Below are 22318 nucleotides of genomic sequence, written 5' to 3' on the forward strand. Positions count from 1 at the left end.
TTCTGTTGGTTGGTACCCATGCTGATGCATCTATGTTAAACAAGGATGTGCTCGAAAGTATATGGAAGAGGTTTGAGGAGCAAATTCGTGAAGTAAGAAAATCTCATCTTTGGCGTTACGCAAAAAGTCTAAACGGCAATTGTCTGATATGTAATAATCCAGAACAATTAAAAAGAGAAAGTAAGTTTGGTGGATTAGCAGGCTACGTTGCTGTTCACGAAACTGAAGAGGGTCTTAAAGATGTCAAAGAAATTGATTTCAAAGAGAAAGTTGTTGTGTCTTTTCCTCATATTCTCGGATATTTTGAGGTTTCCTGTACAGAACAAATTCCTAAACGTATATTTTCAAGTGAAAACAAAAGCATAGAGCAAGTTCGAAGGGAATTGACGAAAGTATGTGTTGACGCTGTCATTTTATCAAATCCAGAAATACCGGAAAAATGGCACCTACTTCGAGAAAAACTCAAATCTGAACGTTTGAAGCGTAATACTCCTCTGATATCATACAATGAGTATGAAGACATCGCAAGGTATATTGGAATTGTAAACGAGAAGGCGGTAAAAAATGCTACAAGCTTTCTCTGTAGTCAGGGCGACATCGTTTTAGATAGGTCAAAAACAGGTAATGGTGTTAAGGCCAAGATCGTTGTTCTAGACGCTCAGTGGCTTGCAAATACGCTGAAGACGTTGATATCGTATGAAAGAGAGGACGGCAGCACTGAGGAATACATAGACGGCTGTGGATTATTGAGTACAATAAAGCTAAAGATAGTTTGGAAAGATATTGATTGTGAGAATCACAATGCTCTTCTAGACCTGTTTGTGTCATTGCAAGTGTGTTTCCCATATGGTAAGGAACACTGTAGAGAAAATGTCTCTATATCTGAATCAAATAGACTCTATTTGTTTCCTTGTAAGCTACCAGTTGGCCAGCCGAGTCATGAACATTGGTTTCCTTATCCAAAATCTGGGGAAAGACAAGCCACTCTGACATGCAAATTTGGTTTTCTCCCGCCTTTGTTTTTCTGCGATCTTATTGTTGCAGTAAGTAAGGGAACACAATTTGTCCGAGCTATAAAACCAAAATATACAAGAAACAACATTGTCTTTCAGTGTCATGACACAGTGTCTCTTTGTTCGGAATGTAGCAAATCAAACAGTGCTTGTACAGATGAAGTACATTGTGTTCGGTTTGAGATGCTTTACTACAGCAACTCAATCCTTGTAAGTGTAAGGGGGCCACAGGCTTGCTGTATGTTAGATCGACTGAAAGAAATCGTTATTACTGTTCACAATAGCACTTTGTATAGCAATTGTGACATGGAGATAGCCAAACACTAGCTTGTCCCCATTGTCTCGTAAAGCGTAAAATTGAAATCGGGACAATTGATACCATCGGAAAATCTCAAACTTGTTCCTCTGGTTTCCATGGTCACAGCTTTGGCAACAGGGATGATTTGTTGTTGTGGAATGGTGTCAATAGAATAGATCTGCATAATTTCATACTTGATGCAAGAAATGATATGGTTTGTCCAAGTCATTTCACGATTTTACCTGTAAATGTAGGTGCCATGTCCGTACTAGCCCAATTAGCACACCAGGTCCTCTCCCATCTCTGTGACGGCTATGCTGTTCACTTACTTTGTGAAAGTCCAAACCAGCTACACTTTATAAATTCACCAGGATATCGACTCAGGAATGTCAAAGGCTTTATTAAAAAGTATGGAAAACATGTCTGTAGGGTCTTAAAAATTATCCAGAAATCTAGCTGTTTGTTGAATTTCATACCTTGCCCGACAGTGTCTGCAGCAACCGTGTCCGATGTTGCAAAAGAAGCAAATGTCTTACTTTCTGAATTCATACATGATTTCAGAAGTCATTGTCCTGAACTGGATAAAATACCAAAAGAATCTTTTCAAGACTCTATGAAAGAATTTGAAAAAAGTAAAAGAGGTCTTAAACGTCGAGAATTGCAACGATTCCTTGGCAAAAGCGATGAAGATGGTCACTTTGGTGGGCTTTATCCTGTAGCCTATGGGGAACGAATTATTTGGGTCTGTGAGGAACACGGCAAGATACTTGAGACCCCTGAGAGTTAATGTTCTATGGTAATTCACGCTAAGGGTAGTTTTTGTAGATTTTTAGGTATTGAAATCTGAATTTAAATATATAACACTAATATCCAGGTATATTTAAGTTCTAATTTAGTTTTAACTTCTTGATAGAAAGCAGTGACATCTTAATGAAAACTAATAAAGTAAACATTTTGATAGACCATCATGACACTTTTGGCTCATTAGATTATTATTTTTTTCATTATTGACAATACACTGAAAGCGGTTTTACAGAATAGATATGTATTTTGATATGGGTTAATCCACGTAGAGATTTTTCAAAACACAAAACTCTATGCCTGTATATGATAAACACATAATTACTTGTAGTAATCAGAACTGTTTTTCGCTTGCAAAATTTCTGTAGTAATAATTATATCCTATATTAGTAGCTGAAGCATAAAATTAATTGAAATACCATATATCAATCAGGCCCCTTATTGAATTTTTTTAAATGTTATATATTCAAAAATTCCTTATACTGACACCAATGGTATCAGATCATGAGAACCTGAGAAATGATATTCCTACAGATGACATCAACATCATATGTCATCGACGTCATAATATCGTTACTAGAGACTGATAATACGACATATTTGGTTGTTAATATCACGCCTCAGTTTTATTTGAATGTTGGCTTAAACTGCAATTATTATAGACGACTTTTATGTTTTTGAAATGTTTGATGTACTTTTACTTTTGGCATTTGTAGTTTGTCATTCCTCAATATTTTCAATGAAAGTCAGTACCTATTCTAAATGGTGTTAATAATACATTATGTAAAATAGTATTGCTGTGTTCAATTTATTTTAGATGTTCTTACATAATTGTGATTTGAGACAAATCAAGTTTCCACATTATTTGGTTTTGCATTTTTATTGTATATGTCATGTAGAGGCATCACAATATCTTCACAATTGTTAGCATATTCACGCTTAAATTGAATTTGTAAAATTTATAGTTGGTAGAATTTGCCATTTCTTTATCCGGTAAAGTCATATATCTAATCCACAACATTTATGTGTAACACGTGCTATATGTAAAGGGCACTCGCTGAAGCAATTTTCATTCGTATCTACACGATGAAAAGATTGTCTATCTGTGGTAATTTAGTTTAAGACACCTTATAGCAAAACGTTTGATTTTTATAAGGCTACAACCAGGAATGTTACACGTTTATGTAATGCCTGGTCAAAGTTACATATTCAATACTAATATGCAAAAGTGACATTGTGTTATTGTACATTCAAATAATGCATAACGAGAATATCATTTTTATAATAGTTGACATACTGCGATATTTCAAAGATGTTATACATCCAGTATTTTCATGGCAGGAAGATTACACGCAATGGCTTGTTTGATGACTTTTAGGGCGAGTGTGAGATTTTAATACGCGCCTATGTGGCAGGAACTTTAATGATTTATCGGTATTTACCACTATCAAATAACAGCATTCAATAATCACTGGGAATCTATAATAATTTAATGAAATGAAACAAGCTATAGGATAGTAAAAGTAATTTTCCAGAATACAGACAAACAAAGGCTAAGTAATATGATAAAAACAAACTCAAGATGTCTGACTATTTTTTTTATTTTGTATTACTTTATTCAGCAGGATGTATTGACTAATTATCAAAGTAAATAGTGTTGAAAACATTGCCATATTACTCGTGAAGTAATTGGATTTCGATTAATGATGAATATACAATAAACACGCATATTTAATGATTGTGTGTCCTTCGTCCTTTCTCATCTGCTGTTTCTTATTTTTGTGAGAAAATAATGTATCGTAGTGGAATAAAAACAATTCTTGTCATTTTTACCTATCAAATATGGTTCAAGAAAAATCGTAAGAACAAAAAGAAAGAAAACATTATTCCATTGTAAATTTTATGTAGATCATTCTCCCCACCCATGACCTGACTGTAGTTAGTCGAGACCATTCTGCAGGTCATGTGTTGAAGGTTATTCTCCTCCATTACCACTTAGTCATGTTTAGAATCCGTGACAAATTACGTCCACTCCTTCAGATGTTATGATTCTTGATATAACATATTCTAAAACATTGTTTTGACATTTTCGATTTGAAATTTCGATGATCTGAGTCGTGACAATGCCCCAGTCCTCAAACGTTCACAGTGAATAAAACAGAAGCCAGATGCAAAGACATTATTTTTTACATAATATATATATCAATTTACAACGGCACCAGACTTTAAATCAAATAAGTCAAAACGTCGTTTTAGCGGGACCAATCACCTCCAGGTGATTAGTCATCTTTCAGCTGTTCTGGGCTATCATCGTGACAACTATATCATTGGGCACATTGCTTTTATTCCTTCTGGCCTATACAAACTTAATATTCAATAAGGTCAACTCTTAATCGCTTCTTGCATGTGAGTTTGACCCAAAGCGCCCTCTATCGTTAGTTTGATGGAAACTGGCTGTGACAAAAAAAACACACTTTTAATTGTTATCTATAATCAGTCTGCACGATAACCCGGCTTTTGAGGTGTGGCCGGTACCAGTGATTTGATTGGGTATTGTAGGGTGATTGGCATGTGTGACATCATGTCAGAAACCATTTTCTTTAATGGGTGGGTTCAATCACTAAGGTATAAATAACAATTGATATTTGTTGTCACATGAAGATATTTTACAATAATTTGATATTATTTGTAATTTATTTAATTAAAATAACTATTTTCTTGATGATTTGAAGACGTTGAGAACCTCAGTATGCATGTGTTCTATGACAGTTAAATTTCCCACCCTGCGCATAAATGGTTGACACTTCGACGAGAGTTGACCGCTGTCGATGCTATACCATCAAAACATTAGAACAAGAAACTCACACGGTTCTTAAAGTTACGGATCAAATTTAAAGCTAATTATCTTTCTAGAGTAGAAATAAAGATAGGTACAAAAATGGCTTTGCTGGAACGAACCTAGATTGAAAGGTCTAAATGTAGCGATCACATGAACTTCCCGACCGGTCCAACTACCCGTCGACTGCATGCCGTACTGTCAAGATTCGATGTCTAAACACAAAAGAGCTGCTGTTTAGCCCCTGCTGATGTGTACCAGCCCCAAAAGAGTACTGCCACATTTATAGAAAGCTACACAAACTATATGCGTCTGTTTTTACTCACAATGACTGAATCCTGTCTCAAAGCTGTCATCAATATAATTTCCTGACGGGCAGTGTGTGGATACCGGATACGATCATCGTTGCATGGGCATACCACAGATGATCGTTGACACTCGCTGGAAAATCGACCGCTAGGACTATTATTTTGTTTGGTTTTACAGAGAGTAATGGGCTGTGGTACAGAGATATCGACTAATTACACACATTGGAAGGTAAATTGCCTGTCGGGCAGTGACGGGCAGCAGTATGACCCTTTGATCGAACACTTGCAACACTGCCTGCGATCGCAGACGTAGACCAGTTGTGAGATCGACAGAAATTTTAGTTGTCTGGATCTTTTCAACAAATACGGGCTACCAAAAGTTACCTCTGAATGCAGTTGTAATTAGCAACCTCTACTACAGAAAATGTACTCATACGCCGACGAGTTATTCCGTATTGTGCAAGTTTCGTGCATTTCGAGTGGCTCGCCGGTGGAATGAGCACGCACAAGCGAGTAATACACGACAGCTCATTATGCATGACCTCATTATGTCTAGCCATTCAACCAATAGGCGCAGCTTTGAGATGTCATGTGATACTATTCATGAGCATTTGTTTACAACATATGCGATTTTCCCGCCACGTCGTTAGCCTGGGTTTCTTGATTGTTAGCCTGGGTTTTCTTGATTATCTACGCCTATTTTACCTTATTAAGGCATAGCTGATGAGTCATACTTTGAGGGCAATAATAATCAGCTCAGCTGCATTCAAGAAAGTGGTAAGGGATTGGCTAGTACCGCGCTTCGCGCCCTTACGACTTGGATTTGACATGTGTCAATCAATGGTTTTCACTGCAAGTTACTCGCAATCGTGTCAATCAGAGCAATTACCGACAAGGGGGCAAGTCCCCGATGAGTAATATGAAGCTGTATGTTGCTAGGAGTAAACCATTGCCGATTGGAGAGGTTTGCATTAGTCTGATGGTACTTAGGTGGAACATAATCGGCTTGAAAATTTTAGGGTTTTTCATTGTTTCGCTCAAAAGTTAACAGTGCTTAGAACACATTTTGATGAACCACAGTAATGATTAATCATTTTTAAACAATTAGTAATACATAAAGGCCTTACTTTTCACACTAAACTGTCTACATGATTTTTAGACCAAAAATTACAAAGTTTCAAAGAGAGTCCTGTCAACCCCATAGAAAATGTACCTTCCATTTCTGGGTGCAGTGAGGTCACCAGCCGAGCGGGCGGGACTTTAGCACCCGTTTACTGTATTGTGGAAGCTATGCTAAAAGTGACACTTGTAGCCTTTTTCAAGCAGCATCGTCCTCAACAGCAGGATTATGCCACAAATTGACAAATTTTCATATTTCGGCCTATATTCACACACATGAATTCGCTCCATTTCTGCCGACGATTGCGTGCCTAGTGACCCAGATGACTTTATTTTACGTTTACATTGACAATGGGGTACATTTAATCAGCATAGTTTGGCGATTGTGTCTTTAGACCAAAAATTACAAATTTTGAAAGTTGAGTTCGTTCAAAATCAAGTCATTTTAGCTATCCAATTGAAAAGTGATGAAATTATATTTTAAAATACGTATATTGCCAAAACATTTGTCGACAATATTCTTCAGACCTATAGCCGACACTTACCATCTCAAAAACAGTGAAAATATATCTCAGTTTATGAGAAAACCGCGTCTTATTTTGGCGATATTGCTGGCTTTTGTTTACTTTCAATGACGCCACTGAAAGACGCCATTCTTGCCTATATTACCCGTCATGCAATGGTACCGAAAAGCCCGGTCATCGTGCAGACTGAATGTTTCGTGTTGGCTTTTGGAAGTCAGGATTGAAGTGTGCACTTCTGCCGCACCATTTCTACGACTGGATGTGCTGTTCATGAAATAATTTTGTTGCGCTGTAGAACCAGCTAGGGCCAGGAATCAAATGCAATTGCACATTCGTCTTTTCCCTTCAAATTAAAGATTCCGCTGATGATGAACAACGAAATAGATACTTTGCAAAATGGCAAAATCGCGAAAAGACAATATTTTCACGATCAAAAAAAAATTATTTCATTAAAATATAACAATTACATAATGTCCAGGACCACAGCAGTTGGTTAACTATAGGTAAGCGGACGAGTAGGAGGCGGTTTACGGAATTTAACGGTACAGTTTGCCAGTAAAACTCCGAGGCCCGCAGGGCCGAGGAGTTTTATGGCAAACTGTACCGTTAAATTCCGTAAACCGCCGACTACGAGTTCGCTGACCGTGTTATACCACGAATTTGCCGAGTTTTAGAGCCTTGTTTGCACGCCAAAAGTTTTTATTTGTAATTTTAGTGCAGTGCAAGTTGAAACTTTGGCAGGAAAACATTGACGCGTTTTGACACCTTGTTGAACGAAGTATAAAAAGTAACCCATGATTGGATAAAACAAAGTTGACATGTGTTGCTATTGTAGTGCGATGACGTGGGTTGCGCACCTGGTTTGATTTGAATTGTATGAATTATGTTTGATTGATTGGTTGGTTGAATGAAGTGAAAAGGTATTTGCAGATCGACGTTCAGTAGAGTCACGCTTTGCTCATTTGGGTCGAAAACTTTGAGCAGCATACACGCAATTGCCGAGTCGCTCTACGTATATCGATATGGCGGATGAAGTACAAATGAAAGCTGTATCCGGTGCACTTCAACTACCAAAGCCAAAGATGGAAAAGAAAAGTCCCCCTGTCACGCCAGTGCTAACGGCCACAATCGGAAGACCAAGCTACACAGCCACGTCAGAGAAAGGCGCAACAGAAACTGCAAGTACAAAAAAAAATATGTGTAGATCCACAATGACTGTGGTACTGCGTGTGTGTTTGCCTGTAGCTAGATTTAACTTTACCAAAGGCGACTGAAACCTCTACATTCACACTGCAAATTCTTCTGGCTTGAAATATAACCACTTGGTTTGTAGGTGGCTTGCGGGTGAACCAGTGTGAAATATTTCGGTTTGCCCGAAATCCACGAAGGTTTTTAAGGTTTGAAGTCACGCCACCACACAGAGTATGGATGGCGTGTATTCATACCAATACATTGGTGGCTTATTATCAAGGCCGTCATGGTATAAATTTAAGCCGAATGGCTTCTTTTTAAGCCCCTGACAATATAATTTATCGGTTTAAATTTGAGCCACTGGCATCGTTGGTTTGTTTATATACCAACAAATCATTGGCTCATCTTTAAGCCAACCACAAGTGGCAGCTTTGTGGGCATGGTTTGAGTTTAAACCATTCAAGTTTATGAAATTAATCGGCCTGTTTTCAAGCCATTGTCATCATCAGTCACTGGCTAATTTCTAAACCAGAATTTTACATCACGTCACGACTTGACAGGCCTTTCGCACGATAGGGAGGACCATGCGCATTCAGTGCAACAGATTGATTAGCTTTAATTTTGGGCGATACAATTTTGTGAAGTTTTCAATTGAGCAAAAGACATGGACTTGCTTCAAATCTGTGGGCACATAAATATCAAAACAATTGAAGGATATAATTGACAATAAAAAGCGTCAAATGACGTCATTTTTCTTTCATTGACATGCAAAATAAATGTAGGGCTATACGTCGGATTGTCAACATTTTCCAAGACAATGACGGAAGTAACAACCACAATAATTCATAGCTCAGACTAAAGCTACCACAACCGTGAGTCACGCATACAACAAACTTTGGCCGAATTCACGTATGCAGTAGTAATACAAGCATGAAATCGGGATCAATGCTATTCTCTGTAGCCTGTAGGCCCGGATTGTAGGCATATCCTGGATTTTTGCCAGGCCACAGCCTTGATCCTGGGACAAGTCCGACGCGGCATTTTATTAATAAGGACATGTTTGAAATGGATGTTCTATGCCCCTGAATGTGCCAAAAATATACACAAGCCATAGCAAACGCAACTGATATTCAGACGGTCGTTCAAATTACCAAAACAGCGTACAAGGAGGAAGTCCTTAACCTTTGACCGTCCTTTCACCCTTTGTAACATTGCACTTTAAAATAGTTCAATTTTACACAATGATTCACCAAGCCAATGTTTAAACTTCGTCATAGATATTATATCTCCGTGACATATGTAAGAATTATAGTACTTGTTGATTGATCGTACTCTTAAAGGGACCGCTGGCTATTGGAATCCCCGTCCCTTCACTTTAGGCAGTTGCGTATTAATTCCTGTGTGGCACTGATATGATACCGCGCCCGCCAAAAATCCGAATTACACTGGCCTTCGCACCGTACATAGCCGAGGCGTTACTGACGATCGTATCAGCGCTTACGATTCCGTTCTCCGGTACAAGTCGACAGTAATGGCTTCCGTCGCCGATGAAGAATTACTTCGCAAGCAAGAACTCGTTATGTACCTCAACGATAGCTATTCGCCACCACATATACACGGGTCATGATCAGATGCAAGTTGTTGCGACCGACGTCTTAGAATGCACAGCCGGCACAAATCAAATGTAAGCTTGTTTTTGCGTATTCGGTGGAAGCTTTGCAAAGCCATTGATTTAAACCGCGCTTATTTTTTCCTCAAAGATTATCGGCTAGCTTGAACCATTTTTAAGTAACATACATGCGTTTGAGTATTGTCGGAAAAAGTGAAAATTTCCTTGTCACAACTATTCGCCATTGTCTTCGACATACCGCTACACCATGGACGGGTGTATGTTTATCGTGTTTGTATGGCTTTTCACGACCGCGAATGAATGTGTTTCCCCGAAATCGTCCATGCTCGGTGAATAATCAAATGCGTTTTCTTAGCTCCACTGTGTCAGCTGGTCAGCGACGAGGAGCTTTTCTAAGAGTAGCCCTGAGTACAGGTATGTGTGTTCCCGGCGTTATACGGCCTCCAGGCTCCACCACTAGCTACTCTGCAACGGTCTATATGGAGATAACTGGGGTTGTTGCAGCGAGATTCAAAATGGCGATCCCCGTGGGTAAACAACTTGTCGAGTACGTTATGTTTCAGAAAACGAGCGATTTTGGATGTTAGGAGAAGTTAATCGCATCTTTCCTTGGGTCGGTAAGGAGGTTAAGGTAGGCAGGAAAAGGATTTTGCCCCGATAGAGCAGAATTTCGTCCAAAAAGACAGCGTTTTCCTTGCGGTCCTCATCCGGACCGCAGAGACCCCAGTTATGCGGAGGCCGTAAGTTATAACGCCGGGAACACACAGACCTGTACGCAGGGCTATTCTTTGAGGGAGGTAGATCATGAATGCGTCGCCCGGTGTACGTCGTCCATAGTCCGCTATACATTTAATAACCCCTTGCCATTGTCCATCCTGAACGGAAAGATGGCAATCATTTAAATTTTGTCACCCATCAGTTCACAGGAAAATTGCATTTAATAACCCTTTGTCATTATTATATAGGACGGAGACACCAACAAACAGCTGCAACAAGAGCTATTGCCACAGTAAAGAGATGCCCCATTTTACCAGAAAAAGTGAGTAAAAGTGCACATTTGTTTCACACAACCTTTCTGTGTTATTTTCAGGCAAACTGACTTGCCACAGCTTATTTGCAGATATCCTCATGCCATTCTTTCAATAACAAACATACTGTTTCATGGATGATATTTCTTGTTTATGTTGATAATAACCTCAAACTGGCAACTTAGATGATTTAATACAGACACATACCTCACAAATCCTTTGGCCAAAAAGATGTAATGGTTGATTCTGTTATTCAAGGCAAATTTATGTTTCCACAGCATGATTTGAACTTGGGTCCTTCAACATTGCTTACACAAATTTTGTGAGCCATCTTGTCACTCAAGATGGGTAAATATTAAAGTCATTCATTTCCAGCAAATAACTTCCTGTACAAATGTGACTATTGACTTCCACTAACCGGTAATAGATAATTATTTGTTTCTTTTTCAACAGATTGTCCAGGACATAACATACTCGATACAGAAAATGCCTTCAGCTCCACAAATTAACAATGGATTCTCTGTGTACAATGTGTAAGCAGAATGAAGACTCTGCCCTCAGATATGGAATTCAAAGAGCGAATATATAAAAGGTGATCAAGTATTGTTATGTGCAGTGATAATAATTACATCAGGCATGAATGTTCCTCATATTTCCACATAGTACACTAAACTTTGGGTTTTGTTTAAATTTCAGCTGTTATTACATATCTGTGACATATTATCTTTGTCGTGGTCACACAACTGACAGACCTGTTTAAACTTTTTATTGTTATAATCAATCTTATGAGGGGAGCCATTTGCTTGCACCTGGTTTATGATATTGAATCTTAGTCTGGTGTATCAAACATAACATAATTTGCCATTTCCCTTATTTTAAAAAGGCATCAAACATTTTTGGTTCTCAAGTGTCTTTGGTGGAAAAACTGCAGTTGGAAAAATTGTAACAGTTGTGACGTAAGTATTGCTTGTTGAAAAAAATTGTTACTGTGATTCAGTACAAACTAGTCAAGGCACATAATGTGCCTTGACTAGTTTGCTCTGACATTAGCTGTAAGTTTTAGCAATTTTCAATCTTCATTGTTGTGTGTACAAACTGCAGTTTTGATAGCTATATAACAGTCTCTTGAATACCAGTGTTCTGCTTGACAATGTACTGTGTACATGCTTAACATCCATTGTTATTGTTGACAAATGAATTCTATTCCAGACTGAAATTAGATTTTTAACAATAACCATGCTGTACACATATGAACTGGGTTGATACTGTATGTTAGACATTCATTATGCTTTAAGAAGTAGAACAAGAAACTATATACACACAACAAAACTACTTGGAAATTGCCAATGGCTACAGCTGATGGAGTTTTCATCATGCTGGATTTATAATTTCTGTCAGATTCAGTACAACGACGTCCGTGTAATCCTACACTGGAAATCTCTCACAGCCCTTTTACATTCTGAGGGCTGGTTCAGGGATGTGCACATACCTGTACCAGCTCTGGAAGCTACATAGACTACCAGCTATTAAAATAATATCCTCAGTGTAGTATAGTCAGAAAAATAAGTAGCACAGCTGCATTTCACATCCATGTACCTAGTGTGTCAACAGTCCTGTACAATAGTTTTGCAAATAGTACATGTACCGTAACATGGGTTTGAAAAAATGAGCTTCAAAATTTGCTTCCAAATCAACCTTGTAGAAGCAATGTGTACAGTTCTGTAATAGGGAAATTCCAACATAACTGGTACATGAATGTCTGCATAGGCACAATTGCACTGTGTGTTTACAATAAGGCTGGTACAGGGAAGTAAGCTTTTATGTGACAAGGGTAAAAAGGGGCTGAAAATTTCACAGCTGAAAATTTCACTGTGCCTCAAATGCTGAACACAGGTCCTGGTAGAGGGAGGTGATCAGCACATCTGGTACATGCATATAGTGCTAGGCATGTCACATACATACAGCACACATTCCTATATCTGGATGTGTATAAAATTACCCCTGCTACAGTGTTGTCAGGTATATGGGTGGTACACAGAGTGCTCGTCAAAGCTGTGCTAGGATGTTGTACAAGGACATGGCCATGTCGAATCTGCATTTGTCAATTTATTTCAAGATAAAAGGCAGATATGACCATCAACCATACCCTCATTCACATGAATCATATGTTTACTTGGTAGATTATGGCTTAGTTCTGTTGTTCGGATCTCCATTAGCCACAACTTGGGGGCTTTCTGCCAGCATTTTTGTTCTGCTTATCAACTGTAGTTTCCCATTCAAGTCATTGAAGCATAATGAAATCCTCAATGTTTAGCTACTCAGTACAGTATGTACATGTAGCATTGTTATTGTTGAAATTTCATTTAGGGCTGGACAAGAATTCATTTGTCAATTATAAAAATGATAAAAATACAGGCTGTGTTTACAAACATAATACTTGGCATTTTAGTATGCTGAGGAAAGTAGTCCAAGAAAGTGTAGATGATAAACAGTAGTTACAGTTAATGGAGCTTCACTTACTTATTTCAAACTATATACATGTGAAGTATATCATCAATTATGGCTGTTGCATAGCCAGAGTGATAAAATGCTTTCTCAAAGGTCTTTCCAGCTTCTTTGCAAGTCTCAAAAGGACATTGCACTGAGAATCTAATATATCTTGCCTTGTAATATATTCATTTTGATATTCTGGATTTAAAATTCATTATCATGACATTCAAACCATAGTTTTACACATTTTTGCAAGTGCAGTGATGCAGCAAGGCCTATGACATTGACAATAACTTGTAAGAGCTCTCTTTTTCATGCTAAGAGACTTTACCCTGAGTAGTCATGTCAGATTATTGGTGCACCAAGAAAGACTTGATAATAGTGTACCTGCAGTCAAATATGTGTTTAAGAACATGACTGTAATTTAGAATGCTGCCAATAAACATTCCAATATACTTGCACAAATTCCCTAAACATACCAGTAGATAGGCCTTGCCCTCATTGTACTGGTAGCTTGGTACTGAGTGTTTTACCATGATCTAACCTTGTGCCTCAAATTTAAAGTGTTTACATCTTTTACATTCCAGGATACTGGAAAACTCCGAGGAAGAGATGCAAAGCAGCAGCCCTGTTTAGGTATGCTCGTCTATGAAGGAGCAAGCAGTTTGTGTTGTTTCTTGAAGGTGTAATCTTCTGCAGCATGGAAAGAGACAATGTTATGCTGGGTTTGCTTAGTTATCTAGGGTCTCAAAGTTTAATTACATCAGATGTCTGAAAGGAACTTGTTAATTTGTAGAGTACTTCTGGCTTGACAAAGCTGGGATGTGAACTAAATGTGCTGACAATTATGAGTGGTCTGTAATGCACAGGGGATTTCCCGGTGAAACAGCTAGCAATTTTGCATCAGATGCATGAGGTAAACTTTATAACATCAATCATGTTATCAGTATGATTTTACAAGTAGCATTCATAAGAATGTCATTTTCAGTGAGTATACCCTTGTAAGTATTAGATTTAATTATGTTGCAACAATTACTGTTTCATTTCTTGTAAATTGCAATAAATGTTAATCTGAAATTAATTTTGATGATTGTTGTTGTTGTTTTTTTAATGTAGCTTGCATGCAGGATTTCTAACTATTTCAGCTGTTGTTTGTGTTTCAGATATTTTACAGTCCTGCTTTGTGTAGCTCCATCACATAGAGGACCCAATAGGCCATTCCATTGGATGATAATCCTCCCCTGTGTCTGCAAAATTTGAAGAAATCCATTTTAAATTTGAAGGATGGTCAGACATAATTATCCCCCCTCCCCTCCCCCCCAGCAATATGGCCAATATTGAACTGGTTTGTCAGCAAGCCATACAAAAGCCCTAGAGTGGCATGTCTGCAAGCCAGCTTGTAATGGCTTGTTGGTAAACCAGAGGAATCCTTATAGTGGCTTGCTTGTAAACCATAATTAGTCAGAAATTGGTTTGTTTGTAAGCCACATTGCAGTAATATTGGCTTATCTTCAAACCAGATGGAACCAGAATTGGCTTACTGTTGAGCCAGAGAAGTGTGGTATTGGTTTACAAATAAGCCACTATTCAGCATTATCTGGTATATGGGCAAGCCACAGTATCTAAAACATTGCTTGCTAGCAAGCCTAGTTCATATAAGAGTGGATTGCCTGTAAACCATTGTTCAGTACTAACTGGCTTACTGGCAAGCTGAAGTGATTTTTACTTGGCATGTATATATCCGTATCAAAACCCAAACTGGCATGCACAGAAACCAGACTTGGCATGCCAGAAAGCCAAATATAAGCCAAAATTCACAACTCGAAACAATCCGTTTACTGACAAAAAAGCCGGTTTATTTTGGCTTGAATTTAGCTGGCCGGCAAACCAGAAAAATTTGCAGTGCAGTGTTGATAACTGACTTTGAAGTCTTAAATTTCAGCTTCGAATGATTGTGATAACAATAACCTTAACACAGAAGTGATATTTGCAATCAATACCGTTATTTCACGGTGACCTGTAATTGATTTTGAGATGTACAGTCGTGCAAAATTAATTCAGTCCGGTGATTCTTTTAAAGTGTCTTTACTCTGTACTTGATGGTGAAATAAATTTCTTCTGGTATAATGTCTCGCATTTGTTTTTTTTATTCGTCGCCACGTGACTTTCTTTTGTTTAAAAAGTGTCCATTTTACAAGTTCTTTTGTTTAAAAGTGTCCGATTAACTAGTAAACCGACAGTTTTTAATAAAAGAACTGTCCGATTTACTAGTAAATCAGACACTTTTAAACAAAAGAACTTGTAAATCGGACACTTTTTAAACAAAAGAAACCAGGTGGTATATAATAAAATATTCGATTATGGAAATTGGAGAGCATGGTTAGAACAATGGGCACGAGGCGGCGAGTGGTATAACTATAGGTAAGCGGACGAGTAGGAGGCGGTTTACTGAATTTAACGGTACAGTTTGCTAGTAAACTCCGAGGCCCGCAGGTCCGAGGAGTTTTATGGCAAACTGTACCGTTAATTCCGTTAACCGCCGACGACGAGTTCGCTGACCGTGTTATACCACGAATTTGCCGAGTTTTAGAGCCTTGTTTTCACGCCGGAAGTTTTATTTGTAATTTTAGTGCAGTGCAAGTCGAAACTTTGGCAGGAAAACGTTGACGCGTTTTGACACCTTGTTGAATGAAAGTATAAAAAACTGACCCATGATTGGATAAAACAAAGTGGACATGTGTTGCTATTGTAGTGCGATGACGTGGGTAGCGCACCTGGTTTGATTTGAATTGTATGAATTATGTTTGATTGATTGGTTGGTTGAATGAAGTGAAAAGGTGTTTGCAGATCGACGTTAGAGTCACGCTTTGCTCACTTGGGTCGAAAACTTTGAGCAGCATACACGCAATTGCCGAGTCGCTCTACGTATATCGATATGGCGGATGAAGTACAAATGAAAGCTGTATCCGGTGCACTTCAACTACCAAAGCCAAAGATGGAAAAGAAAAGTCCCCCTGTCACGCCAGTGCTAACGGCCACAATCGGAAGACCAAGCTACACGTCAGAGAAAGGCGCAACAGAAACTGCAAGTACAAAAAAAACAATATGTCTAGATCCACAATGACTGTGGTACTGCGTGTGTGTTTGCCTGTAGCTAGATTTAACTTTACCAAAGGCGACTGAAACCTGTACATTCAGTGTTGATAACTGACTTTGAAGTCTTAAATTTCAGCTTCGAATGATCGTGATAACAATAACCTTAACACAGAAGTGATATTTGCAATCAATACTGTTATTTCACGGTGACCTGTAATTGATTTTGAGATGTACAGTCGTGCAAAATTAATTCAGTCCGGTGATTCTTTTAAAGTGTCTTTACTCTGTACTTGATGGTGAAATAAATTTCTTCTGGTATAATGTCTCGCATTTGTTTTTTTTATTCGTCGCCACGTGACTTTCTTTTGTTTAAAAAGTGTCCATTTTACAAGTTCTTTTGTTTAAAAGTGTCCGATTTACTAGTAAATCGGACACTTTTAAACAAAAGAACTTGTAAATCGGACACTTTTTTAAAAAACAAAAGAAAGCCAGGTGGCATATAATAAAATATTCGGTTATGGAAATTAGAGAGCATGGCTAGAACAATGGGCACGAGGCGGAGAGTGGTATAACTGGGTTTAATGAATGGATCAAGTACATTAACGTAATTATTTTAAGAGACTTCACATACGGTCTCGCCAAAGTGATACATGCCGAAAACTTCAATAGCAGTCAAGCCACAAGGTGATACATGGCACAATTATGGGCCATATAAAAATATCAATATGAACACGTACTCCACAATGCCTAAAGTACCTGATCAGTCGAGGGCTGTGAAGTTCACAAATTATGCCCGAATTCATGGCTTGAGACCCAGGGTAAAGACACGCCCTGTCGTCATTGCATGTCTGTACGGCGCAATAAAAATGAAAATAGTCTTTCTCTTGTTTAGTGAAGGCGCTAAGATTGACAGATTTGCAAGCAAACTTGTACGGGCAAACGTCTACGTTCTTTTCAGACAGAACTGGCGTCCAGACCTATAAATATACAGAATGCCGGCGCGGCGTATCCCAATCCCGGGTCGAACGCTATGAATAGGAGACGTATTTGTGAAGTTTCAAAGCCTCCTCCGATTAAAAAGATACTTTAGTCATTGTGGATAACGTGTTCGTACTGATATTTTCATAAGGCCCATAATTTCGTCATTTATAATTCTGAGGTTCGACCGTGATTGAAGTATCTTCAAAATATTCTTTTATTGTATCCATTCATTAAACCCAGTAAACCAACTGCTGTGACCACGGACATTTTTTAATTATTGAATGTTATTCAAATATATATTTTTTTGATCTTGGAAATGTTGTCATTTCGCGATTTAGCAAAGTATTTATTTCGTTCAGTTGTTCATCATAAGCCCCAAAATTCTGCCTTATTTTTCATCTTCAGCTTCTTACGCTATGTTAGATCTTTCAGCATTTTTACCGCACTTCAGTATGTTTTGATCTTTTCAGATGAATTTAATCCTGTTTCCATCGGGTAGCTGTCTGTGTTGTTCTTTTATCCAGTTTAGAGATGTCAAAATAAAGCTTAGGTTTGCATTAAATGCATTGTGGAAATATTGTTACTTCAATCAGTCTGTGTCTATGTAAAATTGAATGTGTATGCGCTATGTATACCATTATGTCAGTTCACATGACTACCGACAGTAATTTTTGCAAGTGTAAGATGTGAGGCTATTAACGAAATATAGAGATCGTTTGCTAAATTCCATCGTACAAAAAATGTATTGTCGTAGCCGTTGTCTGACACAAAATCCCCTATGCGATGCACTCAGACAAATCCCGGTATTTTGTAGTCTTTATTATCATTAATTGTTATAATTTTAGTTTACAAAACGCCTGAGGGAAATAAATCCAAGATAAGTAAATTCGTTTTTGTTTGTCCTTGCGCTTACGGTTCCGAAATTTCAGAAAACAATCGAGAAATTTACAGAAATTGTAATCACTGGCAAAATGGTACACCTAAGCTATGATGACAAATGATCAACTCTAAATTCACTCAGTGGTTGTGTCTGGCTTTGTTGTGTTAGATGCAGTCTTTTCTAATCATGTCTCGGAAGTGTATGTGTGTGCAAATCCTTGTACTCACATTGATTATTTTCTGATTTCGCAAAAAGACATTTCGTTTCAAGCGGGGGAGGGGAGGGGTAGCAATCAAAACGAAGAGATTACGTTGTCATCCGTCAGCTTTTATTATTGATTCGGTAACTACAGTGCACCAACCTCCAGGGCATATCAAAACATGCAATTATGCGGCAATGTAAAACAGCGCCCTCGACTGGCATGACATCTCCTTACCTCTCAGCGAGTTGACTTGTACAGAATTTCGGTCATTACATGCGACCTGCCAAACTTGGGCTGAAACGAAACTATGCTCTGTCACTAACACTATTTAAGGCCCTAACCGTTTATTCTTCTACCTCGGACTTTAACCCATGCTGAGACCCTCCTGCCGATCAAGACGACGACATCATAGCTGACGTTTTTCTGCCTATTCTCCAAAGCAGTGCACACCACCGGGAACGGCTACATGCAAAAGTGCGTCGGTAGACGTACGGTGGAGTGCACTGCTTTGGAGAACAGGCAGTTATCAAACGTCGGCTGCGATGTTGTATTGATAGGCATTACAGTCCCAGCATTAGGATTACGGTCACAGGCTGACACAAAAAGGTTAGGGCTTCAAATAGAATTAGGGGCAACATATAGTTTCGTTTTTAGCCCTTGCTTAACAACCGTTCGCAGGCCGGGCTTGCTTGTACTGACCGGATTTCCTTAGGGACTGGACATAAATTACAGGGGGGGGGGGGTGGGTGGGCCGGTGTTTTTCGAAAAACCGCTGCGTAAAAAATAGTGACCCTTCAAAAGTTCATGCACAAAAATTAGTGACCCTCCCCTTATCCGTGCATGAAAATAAGTGACCCTCCCCTGTTACTCAATACCCCCAAAAAAAACCCGCAATGTGTTAAAGACCCCCTTCTGACTTGCTATACTTTTTAAGTCGCCCTCCCGAAAGGAAGGCAAAATGTGGCCGATATAAGGCGTTGTCCAAAAAATATCAAATCATATGTGTGTTATTCATGTAAATGTACTTTGCTTGAAGTGGCAGGTAAAAAGTGCATGCCTGTACAAAAAATGTAATTTTTAGATTTTATCGATAATGTTGATTCACTATACATGTAGTCGACTATAAGAAAACTATGAACGCGTATTTTCCAGTATAAAACTAGCTATATCTGTTCATATACAGATGTTTAATAACTGATATAGATATACTTGATTAGCATGGGTTGTTTACAAGTGCACATGTGGACAAGATATTTGATTTTAGAATTTCTGTCAAAATGTTGATTCACTATACATGGGAGTCTATGACAAAACTATACATGGGAGTCTATGACAAAACTGTCAAAAGATTTTCAGAATTAAAAATTTGCACTATTTGTGCATATATGGACCCTGAATAATTGACATAATTGTGCTTGATTAGAAGAGGGTGGTAAAATATGCATCTGTGTACAATAACTTTGTTTTTGGAATTTCGCATAAAATGTTGATCCACTATACATGGGAGTCTATGACAAAACTGTAAAAAAAAATTTTCAGAATTAAAAATATGCACTATTTGTGTATATATGACCCTGAATAATTGACATAATTTGCTTGATTAGAAGAGGGTGGTAACACATGCATCTGTGTACAATAACTTTGTTTTTGGAATTTCACTCAGTGAAATGTGGATCCATTATACATTGTAGTCTATGAAGAAACTATGAATAATTTTTTTAAATACAAAACTTGGCAAATCTGTGTATTTATGTGTGCTTGATTATTGATATTTATGTTCTTGATTAGACTAGAGTGGTTACAAGTCCATGTGTGTGCAAGAAATTTGATTTTGGAATTTCACCGAAATGTTGATTCACTATACATGGCAGTCTATGGTGAAACCCTATGAATGATTTTTTTCCAATACAAAAATAGGTAAATCTGTGCATCTATGTACACTCAATTATTTGTACTAATGTTCATGATTAGACTAGAGTGGTTTCAAGTCAATGGTTGTGCAAGAAATTTGATTTTGGCATATCACTTAAATGTCGATTTACTGTGTGGCAGTCTATGATGAAACTGTGAATAATTTTTTTCCAATACAAAAATAGGAAAATCTGTGCATTTATGTACACTTGATTATTGGTATTAATGTTCATGATTAGACTAGAGTAGTTTCAAGACAATGGGTGTGCAAGAAATTTGATTTTGGAATTTCACTGAAATGTCCATTCACTATACATGGCAGTCTATGATGAAACTATGAATAATTTTTTTCCAATACAAAACTTGGTAAACCTGTGCATTTATGTACACCTAATTATTAGTATAAATATTCATGATTAGACTAGAGTGGTTTCAAGTCAATGGTTGTGCAAGAAATTTGATTTTGGCATATCACTTAAATGTCGATTTACTATACATGGCAGTCTATGATGAAACTATGAATAATTTTTTCCAATACAAAAATAGGAAAATCTGTGCATTTATGTACACTTGATTATTTGTATTAATGTTCATGATTAGACTAGAGTGGTTTCAAGTCAATGGGTGTGCAAGAAATTTGATTTTGGAATTTCACTGAAATGTCCATTCACTATACATGGCAGTCTATGTTGAAACTATGAATATTTTTTTTCCAATACAAAACTTGGTAAACCTGTGCATTTATGTACACCTAATTATTAGTATTAATATTCATGATTAGACTAGAGTGGTTTCAAGTCAATGGTTGTGCAAGAAATTTGATTTTGGAATTTCACCAAAATGTTGATTCACTATACATTGTAGGCTATGAGGAAACTACAAATAACTCATAGGTTATCTGATCCTAAATTGTTATTCAAAAGTTGTTCGACCTGAAGCTTCCAGTTGTTATTGATGACACTATGCACTATTCTGAACAGTTTGTATTCTGTCAATGTCCTCAAAAAATTAAAAAATGTACATACAGCGACATGAACGTTTGACACCGACCTATACCCGATGTATTGTCAATGGGAGAATGATGTCAAATAAGTAATCTCCCAAATTGTTATTGAAAGAGTCATTATAGGGGACAATTATGCACAATAGTGTTGAATAAGTAGAAATCATGACAACTTAAATCAATGTGGCTGTTTGGATCATCAATACATTGTTTATTATACCTGAAATTTGCGCCCGAAGGGCGCGCCGAAAATGGTAATGGCAGAAAATGAAAGTGCCAGGAGGTATTTTTTCTTTTTTCAGTATTCCATAACGTGCACATGCAATTTCAGCTTTGATGCATGAAAAAAGGTGACCCTCCCCCATAGGCTTGCACAAAATTTTATGACCCTTCAAAAATGCTTGCGCGAAAAATGGCGACCCACCCCCAAAAAACACCGGCCCACCCCCCCTGTAATTTGTGTCCAGTCCCTTATACATGCTATTTTCTATCACATTTCATGGATTTCCTGCGTTTGTCAAAGCTCCTAAGTGTAGCTCCTATCATCATCATGCAGTAAAAATGCAAACCAAGATTCTTACACCCTAACATACTCATCTTCCCTATATGAGCACAGGCGCAACCGTAGTTGACTAAGTGTATAGTACAATTCTACTATACACTAGTGAACTACGGTGGCGCCTCGGTATATGAGTACTTTTCGTAATCTTTATTAAAATAAATAACTAGGAACCTTGATTTCCGTGTTGTAACTGCTGACCCGATAGTCTTGTCCTTTGCCCTTCTTTTACCGCTGGCTGCGCTGCTCAAGAATAGGTGACCTATTCTTGAGCAAAAATAGGTTAATATTTTTGAGCAGAGCAGTCAGCTGTGAGAATGGGGCAGACGACCAGAGAGTGCGCCCTCTTTTGGTAAACTTGTCCATACCCTACGTTTTGGCAGATCTCATATTACCAATAGAGGGCGTACTGTTAAGGAAGTCGTTCTGCCCCAAATCGCCAAAGGAT

At 38.0% G+C, this 22318-nt stretch overlaps 1 long non-coding RNA gene across 1 annotated transcript; it reads left to right on the plus strand.

The window, feature by feature from the left end:
* Positions 1–10207: 10207 nt before the first annotated feature.
* Positions 10208–14319, plus strand: LOC139128690 (uncharacterized). The gene is made up of 4 exons (XR_011551382.1): positions 10208–10759; positions 11202–11340; positions 11632–11704; positions 13826–14319. It is a non-coding gene; the product is annotated as an uncharacterized lncRNA (long non-coding RNA).
* The last annotated feature ends 7999 nt before the right edge of the window (positions 14320–22318 follow it).

This window comes from Ptychodera flava, unplaced genomic scaffold (assembly GCF_041260155.1).
Source record: "Ptychodera flava strain L36383 unplaced genomic scaffold, AS_Pfla_20210202 Scaffold_65__1_contigs__length_701920_pilon, whole genome shotgun sequence".
Classification (NCBI taxonomy): Eukaryota; Metazoa; Hemichordata; class Enteropneusta; family Ptychoderidae; genus Ptychodera; species Ptychodera flava.